The following is an 8,054-nucleotide window of genomic DNA, read 5'->3' as shown; positions in this document are numbered from 1 at the left end:
TGTATTAACATGAGGTAAAAGGATACAGGGATGTTATAGTTGACGTTTTACTCATACAAAACCAATTTTGTCTCAGTTAAACGTCAGTCTAACTATAACTTCCCTGCAACCATTATGGGCACAAGTTATAGTTACCTTGGGGCAAGAGTTTTAGTTATTTGAAATAACTCTACAATAACAGGTGAATTTCAATGGTTTTTCACATGTAATTTCAGAAGCTAACTATAACATTTCTCCAAACCTACGTTTTATTCTGTGAATATCTAAGGCTTTTTAAATTCTACTTCATAACTATAATGTCCCTGTAACCTTTGTTTTTTTAGTGAATTTATAAGGTTTAAGTAATATTAAATTACCTTATGTTGATCAAACCCTAACCCTCTCTAGGTATCCAACCCCTCACCATGCATGACCTTTGGCCTTGCATGACAGGGGCTGGCTGCAGGGACTGGCCTGTGGCCAGGCTCTGCAGCCATACCCCTGTTGGCATTTAAACCCTCTCCACACAAGGCCTTTGGCAGTGCCTTGCGGCCAACCCCCTTTAGACATCAAATCTCCCGCCACACATGGCCTTTGGCCGTGCACAGTGGAGGTTGGTCTCATGGCCTGACCATAGGCCAGGTCATTCGACCAATCCTCGTAAGCATCCAACCCCACATTACGCATGGCCAGTTCTTGCGTCAGACAAAACATACATGCTTTGCCTTGGCCAAGACCAACAAGTTCAGATGGTTTGCTTTTTACGAAAGCGGGGCTTCAACTGGGGCACGTGCTTTGTTAATATTTGTAAGTGCTTCCCGCTGAGCTTTTATTTCTGTGAAATGAGCGTCACTACCAGAATGGATCATGACCTGCTTGGAAGAGGCCATAGATTTGTGTCAAATGTCTTCTCAACTGGAGTACTTTCTACTAGTTAACTGGGAAGTGCCAACTTATTAGGTAAAATGTATAGTGTATTTTGCACACTACATCTGTGTAAAGGTCCTGAGGTAATGGCTCCAGTGACCTTCTGTGTAAGTAATGTTGGCATGTATTGTTCCTTTAGCATATTCATACTGATAACATGAATCCTCTCATGGTGAATATGACAAGACTTCAAAGAGTTCAATCTCCATGAAGCAAAGGTACTCCTGGCTAATGTGATTGTTTCTGGTGAGTCTTCCTACTTATAACATGAATCCTCTTGTGGAGATAATGACAAAGAGTTAAATATGCTACAAACTAGGGGGGCTGCAGTGGGAGCCTCAATGCCCCTGCCAAATCCTTGTCTCCATGGGAGCCAGCATTGCTCCTGCATGCAGTGAGTACCGAAAAATGCTGCTCCCTGCGTGCATGAGCAATCCTTTCATCTGTTTTGCTGGGCAGGGAAACAGATGAATACTCCGATCCCAGTGAGAGGGAGCACTTTTCCTGCTCCCACCTGCTGGGAACGGAGTTTCTGTTTGCTCTTGCATGGCAGGAGCTGTCAAAGCTCCTGCAAGGAAAATCAAACTGCTATTTCCTGAGGATGGGCACCTCAGGAGATAGGGAGCCAGCCCTGGTGGATAGTGGTCCTCAGGGCCATTAGTGGCTCCAGGAGGGGGTGCCACATGGCCCCCTCCTTTCTTTTGCATAGGGCCAGCCCCCCGGGAGGTGGTGGTGCTGAGGGCCAAATATGACACAGGAGGTGGACCGTGCATCCCCCTTCCCCCTTTATTTGTATTTGTGGCCCTGGGGAGGTGGTGGTCCCAAGGGCCCTTCAGGGACACAGAGGGGGATCTGCGCAGTCCCCCTCCAATTTAGTACTTAAGCCCCAGGGAGGTGGTGGTCCCTAGAGCTCTTCTGAGCTACAGGAGGGGGGTCCTTGAGGCCCCCCTTCAATTTTTGTATAAAGCCACAGGGAGATGGTGGTCCCCGGGGCTCTAAAGACCCTCAGAAGGGGCCGCATGTGCCCACCTCCCAATCTTTTTAGGCAGAACGCACAAGCGCTCTGGCCTGTTGTAATCTATCTGTTATCATTGTTAAATGCTTTATGTTTGTCCCTCCTTGGGGCAGTTTTGTTACCGCCTTGGCCACTGACCCTGTACATGGACAATTGCACTTTTTCTGATACATTTGACTGCGAGCGAAGTTCTTTTTCCTTTTGTGTCTCTCTTTCGTGCTCATGGCGGCTGTGACGTTTTGAATCAGCTTGCTTATGTCAACTGTTTTACTTTTCATTTTCAATTATGTGGCAAGTAAAGACCAGTTAGGAATTTACAACTCTAATAGCTCTAACTCGTTCCTCTTTGCCAATACTTGTTTTATTACAGCAGCTGATGCAGCCTTATAGGCTTCCAGTAAAACACACAGTGGCTCATTCATTGTCTCGGAAAGAATAGCAATGAGCCAGCGAGCATGCTTTGACGTAGGGATATATAAATCCTCTTCATGGGTGCCATTGGTCCTCATAAAAGCCTGTGTGAGGCACCATTCAAAATGTGCAGAGTTAAAGGAGCCAACATTACGACTTGAGTAGGGAAACTATTGTGGTGCAGAATTTCCAGTCATGTGACCTGTGACTGAATTGACATACCCATAATTCTGTGTCACTTCTGAGTCCTCCTTTTGTTTCCTTTGGTGGCAATAAGTGTTTTATCAATGTACTGGATTACAACAATTATTATAAATTGGTTGTATTTTAAAGGGTTTTTTAAGATGAACTTAGTAAACTAAATCACCCTGACAGTCTGTGGAACGGTGTTTCCTGGCACCACAGAAGGCAACCATGAAATGTATACTCTAGTTTCTCTTCAAACCAAATACATTTTTTGTCTTTTACTAAAGCTTTCCATGGAGAGGAACATTTTAAGAGTTTCACTCAGTTTTTGAAAGCCCTGCGAGTGCAGGGTTACTCTTATTTAATAAACTAAAGTATATCTATATAGTAGACAGATTGATTATTGGTTGGTTTCTCAAGTGTGACAACAGCATTCTATTTATTATTTGCTAGTTTCTCAAGTGCGACAACAACATTCTTTTGTTATCCCTCAACGTTCATTGATTATTGAGATTTTATTCACATCTTCTCTGTGACTTTATTGTAAAGATGTGTTAAAGTTTACATTTACAAACATATATATATATATATATATATACATATACATATATATATATATATATAATGTACGTATATTTATGTCATACCACAATCTAACGGCCGACTTAAAAACTGATGAGCAAAGTTCGAATCCAGCACGATTAACCTACTGCGATCCTGGGAAAATCACTTAATAAACTCTTGCCTAAAACCCACAAACAATAGCAAAGCTAATAGGTCGTACTTATGCAAGATCTATTGGCTTTGTCTATGCTATTTATTAGCTATGTACAGCAGCGCGGTTGCTATGCAACATGGCTGAAAGTTTAAAAAAAGTTCTAAAAGTCAATGGTTGCTCCATCATGGAGCTTTTAAATTTTATTATATTTTGAACCATGCTGCACAGCAGCCGCGCAGCTGTACAACATGGCAAAGAAGATTGACAAAAGGTCTCACATAGGTGAGACATATTGGCTTTATCTTCGCTTGGGGAAAAAAGCGATATGATGAGGCTAGCACTGGACGTGTCTAACTTATTCATTAGGTTGAGCTCGCAAGTGCTTTGACCTGTTGTAATCTCTCTGTGGGCTTTTAACCACACCCACTGCACGCCCATTACTATGACTTGTTCATGGGCTTGCCTTTCATAAATCGTTTATTATCATTGGTAAATGCTTTACATTTGTCCCTCCTTGGGGCGGGTTTGCTACCGCCTTGGATACCGATCCTGTCACATGGATAATTGCACGTTTGCCGATTAACTGCGACCAAATTACTTTTTCCTGTTGTGTCTCCCCTTCGGGCTCAGGCTCATGGGGCTTTGGTGCTTTGAATGGGCTCACTTATTGTAGGAAGTTGGCTCTGTATGTACTATTTCAAAGTAAGAAATAGCATCCACAGAGTCCAAGGGTTCCCCTTAGAGGTAAGATAGTGGCAAAAAGAGATAATTCTAATGCTCTATTTTGTGGTAGTGTGGTCGAGCAGTAGGCTTATCAGAGGGTAGTGTTAAGCATTTGTTGTACACACACAGGCAATAAATGAGGAACACACACTCAGAGACAATTCCTGGCCAATAGGTTTTTGTATAGAAAAATATATTTTCTTAGTTTGTTTTAAGAACCACAGGTTCAAGATTTACAAGTAATACTTCAAATGAAAGGTATTTCATGTAGGAGTTTTAGGAACTTTGAATTACCAAAATAGCGTATACAGTTTTCACATAAATGACATATAGCTATTTTAAAACTAGACACTGCAATTTTCAACAGTTCTTGGGGGAGGTAAGTGTTTGTTAGTTTTTGCAGGTAAGTAAACCACCTACGGGGTTCAAGTTTGGGTCCAAGGTAGCCCACCGTTGGGGGTTCAGAGCAACCCCAAAGTTACCACACCAGCAGCTCAGGGCCGGTCAGGTGCAGAGGTCAAAGTGGTGCCCAAAACGCATAGGCTTCAATGGAGAAGGGGGTGTCCCGGTTCCAGTCTGCCAGCAGGTAAGTACCCGCGTCTTCGGAGGGCAGACCAGGGGGGTTTTGTAGGGCACCGGGGGGACACCAGTAAGCACAGAAAGTACACCCTCAGTGGCACGGGAGCGGCCAGGTGCAGTGTGCAAACAAGCGCCGGGTTCGCAATAGGATTCAATGGGAGACCAAGGGGTCTCTTCAGCAATGCAGGCAGGCAAGGGGGGGCTCCTCGGGGTAGCCACCACCTGGGCAAGGGAGAGGGCCACCTGGTGGCCACTCCTGCACTGGAGGTTGAATCCTTCAGGTCCTGGGGGCTGCGGATGCAGAGTCTTTCCCAGGCGTCGGGTCTTTGAAGCAGGCAGTCGCGGTCAGGGGGAGCCTCGGGATTCCCTCTGCAGGCGTCACTGTGGGGGCTCAGGAGGGGTCAACTCTGGCTACTCACGGTCTTGTAGTCACCGGGGAGTCCTCCCTGTGGTGTTTGTTCTCCACAAGTCGAGCCGGGGGCGTCGGGTGCAGAGTGCAAAGTCTCACGCTTCCGGCGGGAAATGTGTGTTGTTTCAAAGTTGCTTCTTTGTTGCAAAGTCACAGTCTTTGGGGAACAGAGCCGCTGTCCTCAGGAGTTCTTGGTCCTTCTAGATGCAGGGTAGTCCTCTGAGGCTTCAGAGGTTGCTGGACCCTGGGAACGCGTCGCTGGAGCAGTGTCTTTAGAAGTGGGGAGACAGGCCGGTAGAGCTGGGGTCAAAGCAGTTGGTGTCTCCGTCCTCTCTGCAGGTTTTTCAGTTCAGCAGTCCTCTTCTTCTTAGGTTGCAGGAATCTAGTTACCTAGGTTCTGGGAGCCCCTAAATACTCGATTTAGGGTTGTGTTTAGGTCCGGGGGGTTAGTAGCCAATGGCTACTAACCCTGAGGGTGACTACACCCTCTTTGTGCCTCCTTCCTGAGGGGAGGGGGGCACATCCCTAATCCTATTGGGGGAATCCTCCATCTACAAGGTGGAGGATTTCTAAAAGTCAGAGTCACCTCAGCTCAGAACACGTTAGGGGCTGTCCTGACTGGCCAGTGACTCCTCCTTGTTTTTCTCATGAGCTCCTCCGGCCTTGCCGCCAAAAGTGGTGGGCTGTGTCCAGGGGGCAGGCATCTCCACTAGCTGGAGTTCCCTGGGGCATTGTAACACGAAGCCTGAGCCTTTGAGGCTCACTGCTAGGTGTTACAGTTCCTGCAGGGGGGAGGTGTGAAGCATCTCCCCCCAGTACAGGCTTTGTTACTAGCCACAGAGTGACAAAGGCACTCTCCCCATGTGGCCAGCAACATGTCTGGTGTGTGGCAGGCTGCTAAACCAATCAGCCTACACAGGTAATTGGTTAAGGTTTCAGGGGGCACCTCTAAGGTGCCCTCTGGGGTGTATGTTACAATACAATGTACACTGGCATCAGTGTGCATTTATTGTGCTGAGAAGGTTGATACCAAACTTCACGGTTTTCAGTGTAGCCATTATGGTGCTGTGGAGTTCATGCATGACAGACTCCCAGACCATATACTCTTATGGCTAACCTGCACTTACAATGTCTAAGGTTTTGCTTAGACACTGTAGGGGCATAGTGCTCATGCACTTATGCCCTCACCTATGGTATAGTGCACCCTGCCTTTGGGCTGTAAGGCCTGCTAGAGGGGGGACTTATCTATACCTGTAGGCAGTGTGAGGTTGGCATGGCACCCTGAGGGGAGTGCCATGTCGACTTAGTCTTTTTATCCCCACTAGCACACACAAGCTGGCAAGCAGTGTGTCTGTGCTGAGTGAGGGGTCCCCAGGATGGCATAAGACATGCTGCAGCCCTTAGATACCTTCCCTGGCATCAGGGCCCTTGGTACAAGGGGTACCAGTTACATGGGACTTACCTGGATGCCAGGGTGTGCCAATTGTGGAAACAAAAGTACAGGTTAGGGAAAGAACACTGGTGCTGGGGCCTGGTTAGCAGGCCACAGCACACTTTCAAATCATAACTTGGCATCAGCACAGGCAAAAAGTCAGGGGGTAACCATGCCAAGGAGGCATTTCCTTACACTTATGTCAACTGTTTTACCTTTCATTTTCAATTTATGTGGGAAGAAAAGTCCAGTTAGGAATTTAAAATGCTACTAGCTCTAACTCGAGCAAACGTTAGACCCTTTGCGTTGCAAATGCTTGTTATATCAGGTATGCCTCCCAGGTCCTGGCTCACTCTTGGGCTAAACTTTAAACAAACGCAGGATACTGCACTTAATTTTTTTTTTTTGCAGGATTGCGGATCCTCTGTGGTTTCTTTGAAAAATTTCAAAATACAATACTTTTTGGCCCTGGTGGGGGTCACTGGAGGACAGCACAGTGGCTAGGGGGTCAGTGCATTTCTACCTTACCCCCTTTTCTTTATCTTTAACTTTATTTTTGGAACTCAGCTGAGTTCAAGTCCCAAAATGGCTGCCACCACTTCCTGGTTGAAGTGTTGGCAGCAAATCAGATATCAGCACAGGGAATTTCGGATCACTGAGCCTCCATTTCCCTAGATATTTATATTTCTTTTTCTTCAATAGCTCAGAAACTACTGAACAGATTTACAACAAATAACAAAAAGGGTTTTTTCTCGGACCAACAGCTACCTTTCTCACAGACCCAGTGAGACACTGATGCACCCACACACAGACCCACTGAGACACTCATACACCTACTCACAACCACTCAGAGCCTCATGCGCCCACTCACAGACCCACTCATACACTGATGCACCCACTCACTGACCCACTCAGACCCTCACACATCCACTCACAGACCCACACACTCCCTTAATCACCCACTCACAGTCCCATTTAGACCCTCACACACCCACTCACAAATCAACTCAGACCCTCATGCACTGACTCACACACCCACTTAGACACTGTCGAACCCACTCACAGACCCACTCAGACCCTTAGACACCCAATCACAGACTCACAGACACATCCACTCATAGACCCACTCAGACACCGATACATTCTCTCACAGACCCATTCAGACCCTCACACACTGACTCACAAATCAACTGACCCATATGCATCCACTCACAGTACCCTTGAGACCCTCATGCACCCACTCACAGACCCACTCACACACTGATGCACTCACTCACAGACCCAGTGAGACACTGATGCACCCACACACACACGTACTGAGACACTCATACATACACTCAGACCACTCAGAGACTTATGCACCCAATTACACTCAGAGACTGACACACCCATTCATTGAACCACTCGTACCCTCCTCACACACCCACTGACAGACCCACTCTTACCCCCACACACCCAGTCACAGACCCACTCAGACACTAATCCTTCAACTGAAAGATCCACTCAGACACTGGTGCACCCACTCGCCAACCCACCCAGACAGTGACACATCCACTCACAGACCAACCCTGACACCGATGCACCCACTCACTGAGTGACCCAGACCCGCATGCACTCACTCACAGACCCCCACACAACCACTGACACAACCACTCACAGACCCACACTGTCCCTC

The 8,054-nt window shown here is 46.8% G+C and overlaps 1 non-coding gene across 1 annotated transcript; it reads left to right on the top strand.

Annotated features, from left to right (window-relative positions):
- The first annotated feature begins 2,755 nt into the window (after positions 1-2,755).
- LOC138297661 (U5 spliceosomal RNA) lies at positions 2,756-2,871 on the top strand. Its single transcript, XR_011204206.1, has one exon. It is a non-coding gene; the product is annotated as a U5 spliceosomal RNA (small nuclear RNA).
- Positions 2,872-8,054: the final 5,183 nt, after the last annotated feature.

Source organism: Pleurodeles waltl, chromosome 5 (genome assembly GCF_031143425.1).
Source record: "Pleurodeles waltl isolate 20211129_DDA chromosome 5, aPleWal1.hap1.20221129, whole genome shotgun sequence".
Taxonomy (NCBI): Eukaryota; Metazoa; Chordata; class Amphibia; order Caudata; family Salamandridae; genus Pleurodeles; species Pleurodeles waltl.
Note: the sequence above shows the minus strand (reverse complement) of the source record. Positions and strands in the feature narration are given on the sequence as shown.